The following is a 15,721-nucleotide window of genomic DNA, read 5'->3' on the forward strand; positions in this document are numbered from 1 at the left end:
ACCAGGTGTGGGGATGAAATGTACATGATGAGCTATACTAGATAATCAAGAAGCTATCAAAAATTACTAGTCATATCAAAATAACTCAATAAGCACTTTAAGAGTCCCACTGACCAAAGATTAAGTAATTTAAGCATTAACAATGGTAATTACCACCGTGCATTTTAAAAAACTCCAATATGTTTAAACAGTCTATAAAGAATCTAGAGGTGAAGGGGAGACCCTAATCAGTCACTGTTGGAGAAAGCAAACATAACCAAGGCACTATTTTGAAATAGGTAAGCTAACAGAAACTGTCAAGCTTTTGTCCAACCTTTCCCATACAAACTGTACTACTATATAGCATCAACTCACTGGCATCACTCAATGGACATGAGTTTGAGCAAACCCCAGTATTCAGTGAAGGACAGGGAATCCTGGCGGGCTGCAGTCCATGGGGTTGCAAAGAGTCAGACACAACTGAGCAACTGAACAAAAATAACCACCACATAACAAATAATATACATGGAATAGCTTCTCTTTACAGACCATTTCACCTAATAAATGAACAGTAAAATTATAATCACCATTTTGCAAATCTTAATGATTTAATAGAGCTCAAGCAGGAAGCCCATCACCTATTTTTGTAAATATAGTTTTGCTGCAATACAGTCATGCCCATTCATTTACATTCTGTCAATTGCAGCTTTCTCATTACAACAGCAGAATTTAGTAATAGCAGCAGAGGAGACCAGATGGGCCAAAAGGCCTAAAATATACACTATCTGCCTCCTTACAGAAAATGTAAGATCTGATCTAAATCATGGAGCACAAATGGCAACTAATCAGCAGAAAAAGACGGACACTTGCCCAAAGACAAAGACTTGCTAAAAGAATCTGAACTAGAGTCTAAGCAAGTCTCTAGATCCAACTACCAATTAACATGAAACACAAAGGTCAGATGAACATGCTTAATCACTGCACAGAAAAGTAATCAGGAATATCCACATCTGCGAGACAAAGACCAACTTATTCAACAAATAAATTTTAAAGACAAAAAGGGAAGGGAGGATGAAATCTTAAGAGAAAAATCAACCAGCTGCAATGGGGAAGGGCTTATCTAGACCCTGAGTCCAGTCAACTGTATTTAAAGTATGTGAGGGGACTTCCCTGGCAATCCAGGGGCTAGGACCTCACGGTTCAACTGCAGGGGGCACAAATTCCATCCCTGCACAGGGAACTAAGATCCTGAGGTCCAGGTCCTCATTCCTTGAGGTCCAGCCAATAAATAAATAAATAAAATAAATAAATAAAATGTGTGAGAATTACAATTAACATTAACTGGATATTTGACTATGTTGGAACTGCTTTTTAAAAGTTAATAATGGTATAACGGTATCAATGGTAAAAATACAAATAAATTTTATGATGCCTAAAATTTTCTTTAAAATAGTATAGGAATGGGAGGGAAGTTGGTGAGAGACAAGACAATTTGGCCATGACATGATAATTACTGAACCTGAGTAATGAATACAAGGGGATTCATTACACTAGTCTGTTAACCTTTATATGTCTTAAATTTTCTATAATAAAAATTATAATAAGATATAACACTTCCTCTTTAGGCAGTGAAAAATTCTGAAGTAAAAAAGAACAGGTCAAGAAGTATGCTAGGTTACCCCCAAAAGGCAACTTGACTGTGACAAGGTGTGGGGTCTTCTAAAGAAGGGTAAAAATCCAAGCTTGGAAAGAACTAGTTTAGAGATAAAGTAAATGACTGCTTAGTAGATCCAAACTTAGTTATGTGACCTTTTCCAACTGCATCAGGCAGCTAGAATTAGGAAATATATACTTGGCAAATTAACTTAGGTTTGTAGTTTGGACAGGGTCTTCAGAATGTTAAAAAGGCAACAGAACATAAGATGCTGCTGCGAATATGATCACGAGGATTGGGTTTTAATTAGAAAAGCAAGAAAATGCCAAGAAACAAGTCATAATAAAGAAAAAGAACAGACAGAGTGTTATGATCATGAGAGGAGACTCCAAGGCCTCAGAAGTGCAACTAATTGATGATGTGATCTAAGGCAAGAAGTGACAGGCTATGTATGGGACCTTGGGACTCCAGTCCTGGTGAGCTAGTAATACTGGTTTCTAGTAGGTTTCAGCTACCTGCCAAGCTCACCCTTCTCCCAAGATCATTTTAGAAGGTATATGTATTTTTTAAAAGGGTCCCAGGATCAGAATCACTGGTATAAGATGCAGTGATCCTGGAAAATACGAAGGTGAAAACAACGGATAATAAACAGGTCAAGGAAACATGATGAGAGTCACTAATAAGACACAAGAGACAGAAGGGGAACAAATGAGTTAAATGAAGAATTCTAACAGTCAAGACAACAGAAGGGTAAGAATGTGAAGAAAAAGAATAAAAGAAAGATATCACAATCCAAAGACTAACTGACAGTGGGACCTTATTCTAACCCCACAATTCAAACAAAGTAGTCTAAAAATATCTCTATCAGATAGGTTGGGAAAGAAAAGGTATCCTCAGAAAAAATAAATATCTATCAATTTGTTCATTACAGACATAAAGTGTTGTGTGTATGAAGGCACCAAAAAAAACCTTATAAATTATTTAGTTAATTCACTCATTTCATAGATGAGGAAACCAAGGGCTACGAAGACTAATTAACTTGCACTTAAGAACACTATGCAATTAATTATTAGAATTAGAGCTAAAGAGTACCTCATTCTTCACTCGACCTCCTCATCTAACTACATGGTTTCTATTTGGAGACTTACCTCTTTACGGTGCTAAATGTCATCATATATATTTTATTTATAAATAAAAATTTGGTAACTCTTTGTTGACTGACACTCAAAGTGAGTCTTCAATATTTTACGTCAATAATTTTAATGGTTTCCCATGTCAGCAACTTGTTCTGCTCAATTTTACTCCTCAGCACCCCACCCCAAAACATGTGTTTTGAATAAATCTCAGAGATGTTCAAAAAACATGCTGGCTAACTAGCACCTATGCTTCCAAACAAAGGTTAAAAATACGAAAAGGGACACACAGTGTGCCATGCTATAAAAAGAAGAGCCAGCATCACATACTTCTCTTATCAATTCCATAAATGTGCACGTGATTTACAATTGTTAGGAAGAGGATGTTCTTGACCCAGTGGACTCAAAATACCTAAGTGGGTAGGAAAAGACAGCAACAGGAAGAACTACCTCAGCCTTATAATAAGAGAATATAGAGTACAGACCAAAAGTTGGAATCCGTGGCTCTAGCAAAATGAAAACAGAACCAACAACAAATCACAAAATACTAACACAATTCACTTACCACGCAAGTTCTAGTTCGGGAGTGAAATCACTCTTTTATTTTCACAGCTTTTTTACTTCTAACATTTTTATCATTCCATAAAATAATTTTCTTCCCAAATAAAACTAGTTTTAGTAAACCTAGTTTTGCAAGCTCACTTATTGTAATAACCACTAAAAATGGTAATCACCTACAGCAGTAAATATAAATTTAGAGCATTATTTAAAAAACACTTATAGTAAAAATCTCTAATTATGAATATAAACTATGATCTTGTGACATCAGTAAGTACCACTTGTACCTCATTCAAAATGAAAATGAAATTACAAAGTATCAATAGATAATACATAGCATATAAAAGTGCACACACAAAAAGGTGTTTACATATTTTTACATTCTTCATAAATATTGCATAGTATACTATACCCAGATTATAATATGGAAAAATGTTATGAAGTCTCCAAAAATTAGGTATTACTGTTATTCTTAGATATGATTTTGAAAATTACCACACATGCACAAAAGAATAGGTGCTTACCCATGTGTAAAAAGAGAATATGGCACAAGAAAGGGGAAGGTAATTCAAATGAAAGCTGTTTCACAAATCCCTATTATTCCTTTTTAAAAGCACAATACACACATACCACTTACCACTTAGAAAGGGCTGCTGAGGCACAGAGTTTGTAGAAAAGACACCAAACATGGAAAGGATCCATCTAGAAGCTTTTTCAATCTGGAGCTTGTACTTTATAGGCATACAAGTGGGCACACTGGTGCAAAACAGCAGTGATTCACCATGTACAATGCAGAATGTGGAATGTTAAAGGCTGAAAGACAAAGGAAAAAAAGAGAAAAGAAACATGGTAGGTTATTAGTTACTAATAACAGCCATGTTTAAAACAATAGTTGTAACACTTTAGCAGGTTTCATATATCATTATTGAACTTAGCTTTTAGAAGTTGAGAATTTAGCCAAGAAGAACTTACTTACTAAAAAATCTCAACTATATAGGGAAAGAATCTGTCTGGAGAGAAAAAACAAGAAAATGAGTATTTGTCATATAAAGGTTCTAAGTTAAATCTTTCATCACCAATAACATTTTTTTCAAGTACATTGTGAATTTCCTCACCATCTAAGCAAAATTACCTGTTTCTTGATGATACAAGGGTCATTGTCATAACAGTCCTTCCATAGTATTTGAGTATACATACATTATGGGGCAATGACCCTATTGACCTTTTCAAAAGGTACCCTAAGGCACTCCAAGAAATAAGCATTCTCTATTGCCAGTGGAAGTATCAATATCTACAATATCAAAAATGCACTTATTCTTTGACCCAACAACCCTCTTTGTGGTACATTTTAATAAAGATCCAATTGCATACTCACAAAATAAAGTGTACAGCAAGATTACTGTGGGATAATCTGTAAAAGTGAAACACTGAAAACAACCTAAGAGGATTGGTAAAATCACCTATGATGCATCCACTATAAGGAATATGATGCAAGTATTTAAATGATTAAGGAAGCACTCTGTGTATTTCCATGGAAACATCATCAGAGTATGTACATATATGTTGTTATAGTCTGTGTTCTTAACAAGGGGAGGGAAAAAGAGAAGAAAGAATATCTATTTTTATTGGTTAAAGTTTACTAAAAAGTACTGTAAAGATCCATAAGAAACTGCTTTAAAAAAGAGGCAGTGGGCAGGAGGGTCAAGGGGATTGGTTACCAATAAAGGACCGTAAGGAAACAGGGATAGAAGTTAAGATTTCAAAGTGTCACTCTGACTTCCAAAACATGTAAATGTTCAAACAAAGTAAAAAAAAAAATTTTATTGGAGGCTAATTATTTTACAATATTATATTGGTTGGTTTTGCCATACATTGACATGAATCCGCCCCGGGTGTACATGAGTTCCAAAACAAGTTCCTCAAATAAGCTTAATTTTTACTCTTTCATCTCTTTTTTATAAAAAACACAAGCTGTTATATGATCAGTATAACAAGGCTACTCTTCTGGAATGTGCATGTGTGCTAAGTGCATGCTAAGTCACTTCAGTAGTGTCTGATTCTTTGCTTGCCAGTCTCCTCTGTCCATGGAATTCTCCACGCAAGAATACTACAGTGGGTTGCCATTTCCTTCTCCAGGAAATCTTCCCAACCCAGGGACTGAACCTGCATCTACCTCCTGTGGCTTGTGCACTGTAGGTAGCTTCTTTACCACTGAGCCACCAGGGAAGCCCTGGAATGGTGAATGGCAAATAATTTCCTTGTCTTTCAGAGAAACTCTTCTCTTTCCTACTGGGAGTAATTCCACATATATTCAGTGCCCACTACCTACCAGTAATACATGTATCAGTGAACAAACCCAAAAGATGCCTGCTCCAATGACCTTAAAATTCACTGTCACCCATTTACTCATTGCTAGTGAAGGTACACTAAGAAAGGAATAAGTATACATTTGCTAGAGGAAATGTAAATTTGACAACCACTCTGAAAAGTAAATTTGTCAATATGTAACAAGAATCTTTAATACGTTCATAGCTGTTGACCCAGTAACTACATTTCCACGAATGCAAAATGCAGAGAGAATTTTATATACAGATTTTCTTACACTATTTATAAAGAAAAAATTTTTTACATTATTTTAAAAGAAATTTTACATTATTTATGAAGAAAAATTCTAAGGAATATAAACGCCTGAAATAGAGAAAATAGTTGGCTAAATTATGGTTTATTCAGCAGATGGAACATTATGCTACAGTTAACCTAGAAGTAATTTCTAGTTAAACATGTTAGATATTTATCCCTACTCCATGTCTGGCTCCTCTAAAATAATTGTAAAATTTTAAAAAGTAATAAGAAATAAGAACACAAAAGCCAGAGAGAACAGAATAGACATTCTTTGATAGGATAAAATTAAAATAGAATTTCAAAAAAAGGGGGGGCAGAATGATGTTAAACAACAACAACAAAAAAAGGCAGGACTCAAAATTATATATAATTTTATCCATTTTTTAAAAATTACATTCAAACAGAGATAAATAACCTACTCAATGTTATTTCTAAATAGTGATTTAAAATAAATGATGTTTTTATCTTTTATGCTTTTTTGTATTTTCCAAAATATCTACAAACAGAATTTATTACTGTTATAGTTAGAAAAATACAATCATTTTAAAACATATATATAACAACTAGGAAGGCCATAATCAAAACAAAGATAATAAGTGTTGGCAAGTGTATAGCTAGAACCCTCTTCACACACTACTGGTAGGAATACAAAATAGTACAGCCACTTTGGAAAACAGTCTGGCAGTTCCTCAAAAATAAAATATGTCCTAACCATTCCACTCCCAGGTATACAGCAAGAGAAATTAAAACATACATCCATGCAAAAATATGTGTATAAATGTTCACAATTGCATTATCTGTGATAACCCTATACTACAGAAACTGACATAACAGTTTGTATTAGAGTCAAAAGGCAGAAACAATACAAATGTTATCAACTGATGAGTGGGTAAATAAAATGTGGTGTATCCATCCAGTGGAGTGTGTGCCATAAAAAATACTGGTACATGCTACAACATAGATGAATCTGAAACAATTAGGTTAAGTGAAAGAAGCCAGTCACAAAAGGTTACACATTACATTATTCTATTTATATGAACAGACAAATCTATCAATATATAGAGAAAAGACAGACTGGTGGTTGACTCTGGACAGGGAGGAGATGGGGAGGTAATGGATACAGGATTTCTTTTAGGGGATGATGAAAATATTCTAAAATCAGTTGTGGTTGTGGCTGCACAATTCTGTCAATACACAAAAACCTCAAATTGTACACTATAAACTGGTGACTTGCATGGTATGTGAACTATATCTCAATAAAGCTTTATATTAAAAATATACACATTGTCTATCACTTCTTCACCACTCAACAATATTTCCAATATTATTCCTTATCACCTTGCAACACTATATAACAGGAAAAGCATTAGATTCAAGATAAAATCAGATTCTCATCAGTCCTAAAACCACTGATAAACCATATCTCCCAAGTTTCCATTTCCTTTTGTGGGGAATGAGAAGTCCTCTCTGGTACACCACCTCATTTTTCTCCCAACAACTGAAGTGCATGCCTACCAAGAGTAAGTTATCTTGTATTTGTCCAAAATTCGCCTTTGCCAATTGTATTTACTATAGTTATATATCTTAGTTAAATATTATATCAAAAATGAGTGCAAAAAGAAAATGCTTTGTCTCTGAAACTTAAACTGAACAATTTGAAAAAGGCAAGTCACTTTTAAAATATCCTAAAGAGAAGGCCTCAGTTCTACATCAAAAGACTTATGATATATGAGCATTTACACACTTAACTATAAAACATTTAAGGCACATATCTTCCCTATGATTCTTCATCCCTATGTAACCATCCTTATGTAACCATCCCTATGTCACCATCCCAACTACTAGTTGATTATACAATCAATATTGTATAAAAGAGACTCTACTGCATGTAATTTATTTGTATAAAAGACTAACAGATGTACACTATTATTACTAGCATTCTATCTCACACTCTAAAGACTGACGGTTGACCCTCCTGAGTTGTCTCTTAGAAAGGCTTAAACTTTTCTATCCTTCAAGTCTCAGGACCACCACAGTCCTGTACTCTCTACAGATATCTTCATCTCTCAAACTGAAAGAAGATGCCCAATGTAAACTCATCAAATTCAGTTCAAGGCCGCTAAAGTCCCTCCTCCTATGCTCTTGGGACCTCCCAACCCTTTTTTAAAGTCAAACCTGTATCTGACCTATATATTCAGATGACCATTAAGGGGAAAAAACATCTTACATTCATGCACCACAGACTTGGCTTTATTTCTACTTCAAGTCTCAACTCATCAAGTCGGCCATTTACCCTCTGACCCCGACCACTGCAATACTAAAGTACCCTTCCGTCAAAAGGACTCTACAAGGCTTCTCACCTCCCTTTCTCACTATTCTGATGCACCTCAGATACTGCTCCCAAGTGCATCTTTCAAACTGTATGACTCTGATCACAAAGCTCCCTGACTCAGTAATTCAGTGGTGCTCCCAATGCCTGCAGAATAAAGTCCAGAAACCCCTGAGCCTCACAGTCGAGGTCCTAATGGAAGAGAACAAACCTCTAGCCCATCTCCCTAATGTTCTTTAGAACTCTGCTCTGTGCAAAATCATCCCATTCCTTCCTACACCCAGATCTTCCTTCCATCTGGAACGCCTTCCCTTTGTTTCTATGCATTAAATTCCTCTAAAGTCATTTTTAAAGTAGAAAATCACGTTTTAAATCACAGGCTTGGGTTTCTCAACCATAAGAGCTTCAAGGATTTTTTATAAGGATTATAAATGTTAGAAGTATTATAAGTGTTACTACGTGTAAATTTAGAAAAATAGCCAACATATAGCACAAAATGTTGTTACTATTATCCATTCAACATAATGAGGGCTCAATACATATTTTTTAATTGACATGCAAAACAAAGAAAGTCTTTTCCAACCATACTATCAACTTTGCTCTCAAAGCAACAGCTTAAGATCTGATACCTCTGGAAGTTAAGATGATGAAAATTTCTGATAATCAAAACTTTTCAGTTTCTGGGAATCTCACACAGATTTATGATGTACGAACAGCAACCCACTATTTCATGATTTAGTCAAGAACTTGATTTATAATCACTTCACCACATATATAAATCATGTTGCTGTACACTTTGTTCAGTGTTGCATGTCAATTATACCTAAATAAAATGGAAAGAAAAAAATTTTAATAGCTACCAAAAACGGGCAGTGAGGACAAGCCTTATCAACATAAAGTAGTTTTATCACTTAATTTTTTAAAAAGTAAGGAAGCAACAGTTAGAACTGGTCATGGAACAACAGACTGGTTCCAAATAGGAAAAGGAGTACGTCAAGGTTGTATATTGTCACCCTGCTTATTTAACTTATATGCAGAGTACATCATGAGGAACACTGGGCTGGAAGAAGCACAAGCTGGAATCAAGATTGCTGGGAGAAATATCAATAACCTCAGATATGCAGATGACACCATCCTTATGGCAGAAAGTGAAGAGGAACTCAAAAGCCTCTTGATGAAAGTGAAAGATGAGAGGGAAAAGTTGGCTTGAAGCTCAACATTCAGAAAACTAAGGTTAGGGCATCTGGTCCCATCACTTCATGGGAAATAGATGTGGAAACAGTGTCAGACTTTATTTTTTGGGGGCTCCAAAATCACTGGGGATGCTGATTGCAGCCATGAAATTAAAAGATGCTTACTCCTTGGAAGGAAAGTTATGACCAACCTAGATAGCATATTAAAAAGCAGAGACATTACTTTGCCAACAAAGGTCCGTCTAGTCAAAGATATGGTTTTTCCAGTGGTCATGTATGGATGTGAGAGTTGGACTGTGAAGAAAGCTGAGCGCCAAAGAATTGATGCTTTTGAACTGTGGTGTTGGAGAAGACTCTTGAGAGTCCCTTGGACTGCAAGGAGATCCAACCAGTCCATTCTAAAGGAGATCAGTCCTGGATGTTCATTGGAAGGACTGATGCTGAAGCTGAAACTCCAATACTTTGGCCAACTCATGAGAAGAGTTGACTCACTGGAAAAGACTCTGATGCTGGGAGGGATTGGGGGCAGGAGGAGAAGGGGACGACAGAGAATGAGATGGCTGGATGGCATCACCGACTTGATGGAGGTGAGTTTGAGTGAACTCTGGGAGTTGGTGATGGACAAGGAGGCCTGGCGTGCTGTGATTCATGGGGTTGCAAAGAGTCGGACACAACTGAGCGACTGAACTGAACTGAAGGTACATATAACATATAATTTACCACCTTAACCATTTTAAGCATGCAGCTCTGTGGTACCAAGTACATTCACACTGTTGTACAAAGACCACCACCATCCATCTCTAGAAATCTTTTTATCTTTCAAAACTGAAACTCTGTATTCACTAGACAATAACTCCTCTTCCTCTCCCTCCTCCCAGGCCCTGGCAACAAGCATTCGACTCTCTGTTTCTAGGAATTTGACTACTCTAGGTATCTTATTTAAGTGGAATCATACAGTATTTGTCCTTTTGTCACTGGCTTATTTCACTAAACATTAGGCCTCTTTGAGGTTCATTTGTGTTATCATTTACTTTTTCAACAAGAACTTCAAAACCACATAAAGGACATGGTTTAAACACATTCTAGTTTAAACTCAGTGTCAGACTTTATTTTTTTGGGCTCCAAAATCACTGCAGATGCTGATTGCAGCCATGAAATTAAAAGACGCTTGCTCCTTGGAAGGAAAGTTATGACCAACCTTGATAGTATATTAAAAAGCAGAGACATTACTTTGCCAACAAAGGTCTGTCTAGTCAAGGCTATGATTTTTCCCGTGGTCATGTATGGATGTGAGAGTTGAACTGTGAAGAAGGCTGATCGCCGAAGAATTGATGCTTTTGAATTTGGTGTTGGAGAAGACTCTTGAGGGTCCCTTGGACTGCAAGGACATCCAACCAGTCCATTCTAAAGTAGATCAATCCTGGGTGTTCATTGGAGGGACTGATGCTAAAGCTGAAACTCCAATACTTTGGCCAACTCATGCGACGAGTTGACTCACTGGAAAAGACTCTGATGCTGGGAAAGGTTGGGGGCGGGAGGAGAAGGGGACGACAGAGAATGAGGTGGCTGGATGGCATCACCGACTCTGTGGACATGAGTTTGAGTGAACTCCGGGAGTTGGTGTTGGACAGGGAAGCCTGGCGTGCTGTGATTCATGGGGTCGCGGAGAGTCGGACATGACTGAGCGACTGAACTGAACTGAACTGAACTGAGACTGCAGATTTGGCTGACTCAAATTACAGAGAGAAAGGAAAAGTAGAATAACATGTACTCAACAATCTGGTATGATACCAGGTATCAAACTAGGTGCATGTCACACACAATGAAATCCACATAACTCTAAACAAATAGATTATTATTATTCTCAGTTGGTAAATGATAAAAAGGTGATTCAGAGGACCTCCCATGTCACTGCCCTATTTCCGTTTTATCACTGCATTTATCACTATCTGACATACAAACACACATTCAGTTCAGTTCAGTTCAGTCGCTCAGTCGTGTCCGACTCTCCGCGACCCCATGAATCACAGCACGCCAGGCCTCCCTGTACATACATTTTATTTCCTTATGTGCAACTTATATGTACGCAGAAAGTAAGTTGAGAATCACATTTATGCAACAAAGTTATATCTATAATACAATGCCACTTAGAATCTGAACATTTTATAATCTCTAGGTTTTCTGAGATGCCTGTCCATAGGTACATTTCTTAGATACTCAGAAGTTTGGAGTCTTCATTATTGCCAAAGACATAGGTTGTTTTTTTTTTTAAATAGGTATGGGAGGTAGGGGGTATTGGAGAACAGAAGTAGGAAATAAAATTCCTAGTAAAAAATCCAAGGGACCAAGAAGGTTGGTCTCCAGTAAGCCCAGATCTGCTATTATAACATCATCTTCTATAATTGTTTTTTTAAATCAAACTTCACCCAAGGACTTTTCTCCCAAGCAAGAATTTACAATAGGAGGAGAGACACTAGGTTGTGATGGATGGTCTAGTTACCCTTGAAAATACCATCACTATAATATTTACCATATTTACATTACACTACAGATTTCCTTTTACTGTTTCAGAGTGAATAATATTCCCACCACCCCATACTGCTACATTTTCTCCCTTTAAACTGGTTAAATATTTTCATTACATTTCAAGAAATTAAGAACTAGATGCCTAACTTCTAAATTTCATAAACTGTATTTTTGTATAATCTAAATGAAAATATCTTCACAATAAGAAGAATTTTAAATGTTCTTTAGAGAAATAAAAAAAATGTTAAGGGTTCCCACTAAATAAATTCCCACTTGCAACAAAAGTCTACATTTCCCATTAGTTTACTGTTGTCGAAAATAAATTTCTTTTCATCACAGTTTGAAAAATGTTACTTACAAAAGGAGTACTGTATTCACAAAATAATTTTATCTTCACTGATGTAACAAGAAGTCAGTGGTTTCCTTTTTGTGGTAAACAATGGGCCTTGGGAAACATGTTCTCTGGTAAATGTCTTTCACATATTTTTTAAATACACAATTGGTTCCACTTCCTAATAATCACCATTTACCAGAAATGCAAAAGATAGAAATCTATCAAGATACACAATAAGACTAAGCAAGCCAAAAAAGAGGAAAGCAAAAGAAAATTACAAAGGTTCTCTGAAGAGGGTGGGGTTGAGAAAACTTCTAACCCAACCCCAACCAGCTGTGTGTGGATTGCTTTTTAAAATGGAGAATATCAATGTAAGGTAACAAAAATCTCACATCTTTTCTCTCCATTCCTAAGGGATCATGCCCATCAGTATCAAACACACCATAACGATCACTCGCCTTAAAGAGAATAAAAGGGTAGGCAGCCCTCCTTGACCACAAAACTTTCCCTGTCGGTATGGCCCTGTTAAATCTGCTCCCATTTATAATTAACATCTTCCAGACAACTCTCTCTAATCGGTATTTCAGCATCTCACAATTTCATCTTCTATGCACAGGACTGCTGCCCGTGTCACTGATGACCTCTGCCCCTCATGAAATCCAGAGGTCAACAATCAGGACTCATCATGGCTGATTCGCCAGCAGCATTTCTCTCCCTCGTTGTTGAAAACCTTCTTCACTTGGATGGCAAGATGCCACACTTCCTGCTTCTCTCCTTTTCCTCAGGGGTTGCTCCTCCTCTGCCTGTTTCCTAACTCAAAATGTTAGAGAGCCCAGGGCCAGTCTATCCCCTTTTCTCCAATGACATTTACCTCTAGATCTTATCTTATCTTAGGCCTTATAGAAGGCCTTAAATTCAAACCTGGAACTTGTCAGCATATAGATGGTATCTCGAGCCCAGACCTCTCTCTATTGAGTACTAACCTTGCAAATTCAAAGACCTGTCTGTTCATCTAATGGGATGTCAAACACAACTCTTAACACAGCATCCTAAACCTTTGCCTACTCTCTGCACTGCACCTCAGTAAATAATGCCACCATTCTTCTAGCTGCTCAGCCCAGAAATCTGGCAGCCACTTTTATTCTTTTCTTTACCTTATACTCTCACATCTAATCCATCAACAACCCTACTTTTAAAATGCTGGATGTTTTAAATCTGACCACTTCTTTCCCACCCACTGCAACCACCTAGTCAGAGCCATCATCATTTCTGGCCCAAACAATGAATCTGCTCACCCCTTAATTCTCCACAGAGTCACTAAAATGATTTTTTTTTTTTCTTTTTGCCACACCACACCATGGAGCTTGCAGGATCTCAGTTCCCCAACCAGGGATGGAGCTGGACCAAGCAGTGAAAGCATCTAATCCTAACCACTAGGCCACCAAGGAGCTCCCGAAGTGATCTTTTTCGACTATAAATTTATTCACTCCACTTGTGCTCAAAAATTCTCCACTTGTTTTCCATCAAATGTAGAAAATATCTGTGGTCTCCCTAAAGTTTCCTTTCCTCTATGCTAGCTACACCAGCTCTCCTGCTATTCCTCAAGTTCAAGAAGCTTACTCCGACATCAGGGCCTGTGTACTTGCTAATCCCTCTACCAGGAAAGTGCCTTCCTTTGAGTATGCCTTGTTCTTGCCCTTCTTCAGAAGACTGCAAATGCCACCTCCCACAAAGAGGCCATCCCCATCACCCTATCTGAAATAACTCACACCTGTGCATGTGTGCTTAGTCGCTCAATTGTGTCTGACTCTTTGAGACTCTCTGCACTGTAGCCCGCCAGGCTCCTCTGTCTGTGGGACTTCCCAGGTAAGAATACTGGAGCAGGTTTTCATTTCCTCCTCGAGGGGATCTTCCCAACCCAGGGATCGAACCTGAGTCTCCTGTGTCTGTTGTACCGCAGGTGGGTTCTTTACCTGCTGAGCCACTGGGGAAGCCCAACCAACACTCATCACACTCTGCTGCTGCTGCTGCTGCTGAGTCACTTCAGTCGTGTCCGACTCTGTGTGACCCCATAGACGGAAGCCCACCAGGCTCCCCCGTCCCTGGGATTCTCCAGGCAAGAACACTGGAATGGGTTGCCATTTCCTTCTCCAATGTGTGAAAGGGAAAAGTGAAAGTAAAGTCGCTCAGTCGTGTCCGACCCCTAGCGACCCCACGGACTGCAGCCTACCAGGCTCCTCCATCCATGGGATTTTCTAGGCAAGAGTACTGGAGTGGCTTGCCATTGCCTTCTCCGAACATCACACTCTAAACAGACTTAATTTCTCATCTAATATTTGTTTAATGTGTGCCTACCCGACTAAAAAGGAAGTTTCAGGAGAGCAGAGGCTATCATTTGTAATCCCCAGTATCATCATCTCCTAGCTCACAGGTATACAATAAAAATGTATTAAATAAATGATGGCAAATATATGATATGCACTAACAAAAACAAAACAAAAACCAATATATAGACTTTCAAACATTTTATTGAACAAAGTGAATATTAACCACTTTATAAGGTTCTCTTTTATAACCTTTAGAGGAGGAGATAAGGGAAGCCGAGAATGAGAGAAGAAAAGAAGTGAACTTTCTTGTCTTCAGCACATAATTCCAATATATTTGCATACCCTGCCTTATATACATTTTCAGATGGAACCTAATGTCTCCAGAAAATAACAACTTTTAAACTGTTTCTCTTCTTCTTGTTAAATACCTGAATCAACCTGCATCCAAACAATCAGCTTAAAAGGAGGAACAATACTTAGAGGATAACCTAGGAATTCATATTTGACTAGACCTCTGTTCCACTCACCTCTAAGACAATTTAGTCATAAAAAGGAAAACTTCAGCAAGAGACTGGAAATTAAAAAGGGGTATCGCCCCCACCCTTGAAATTTTGAGCTTCCACAAAGATATTTTAAAGTAAGAAAAATGGGAAAGGAGAAGCAATGTGTCATTGATGGGCTGTATCCTCAGAGCTAGCTTGCAAGTCTACTCCACTGAGGCCAATGCTCAGTCCCTCCCACCATCAAATTCCCTGGGCCAGATACTAACTGCAACCTTCAACAGACTCTGACTATCCTTTAAGAGAAGACAGAATAAAATCTCATGCCAGGCTGTGAGCCTGTATTGTTTATCAACACAGAATAGGGTGTACACGGAACAATCACCAGTCTGAAGAAGAGAACTGGCAGATATAGAACTGATCAAAATGTTCTGACAAAGATAATGATCTTGGCAGAATTCTAAACAAAGAGGTAAGAAGTGAAGCCATCTGATTTTTCCAAGATATTCACTGTTTTGGGGGCATGGACTGGCAGTCAAGCAGACATTCCACAAAGGTGTATCTAC

General features: G+C 37.6%; 1 protein-coding gene across 10 annotated transcripts in view; it reads right to left on the bottom strand.

The window, feature by feature from the left end:
- The window catches only part of FRYL (FRY like transcription coactivator), a 271,149-nt gene that overhangs the window by 222,920 nt on the left and 32,508 nt on the right, over positions 1-15,721 (bottom strand). For all 10 annotated transcript variants that reach the window (XM_055434641.2, XM_055434638.2, XM_055434637.2 and 7 more), the window contains exon 2: positions 3,962-4,137. The gene's annotated coding sequence lies outside the window, so the exon portion shown is untranslated. The remainder of the gene's footprint in view (positions 1-3,961; positions 4,138-15,721) is intronic.

This window comes from Moschus berezovskii, chromosome 5 (assembly GCF_049115385.1).
Source record: "Moschus berezovskii isolate FMDL1 chromosome 5, NW_MosBer_1.0, whole genome shotgun sequence".
Classification (NCBI taxonomy): Eukaryota; Metazoa; Chordata; class Mammalia; order Artiodactyla; family Moschidae; genus Moschus; species Moschus berezovskii.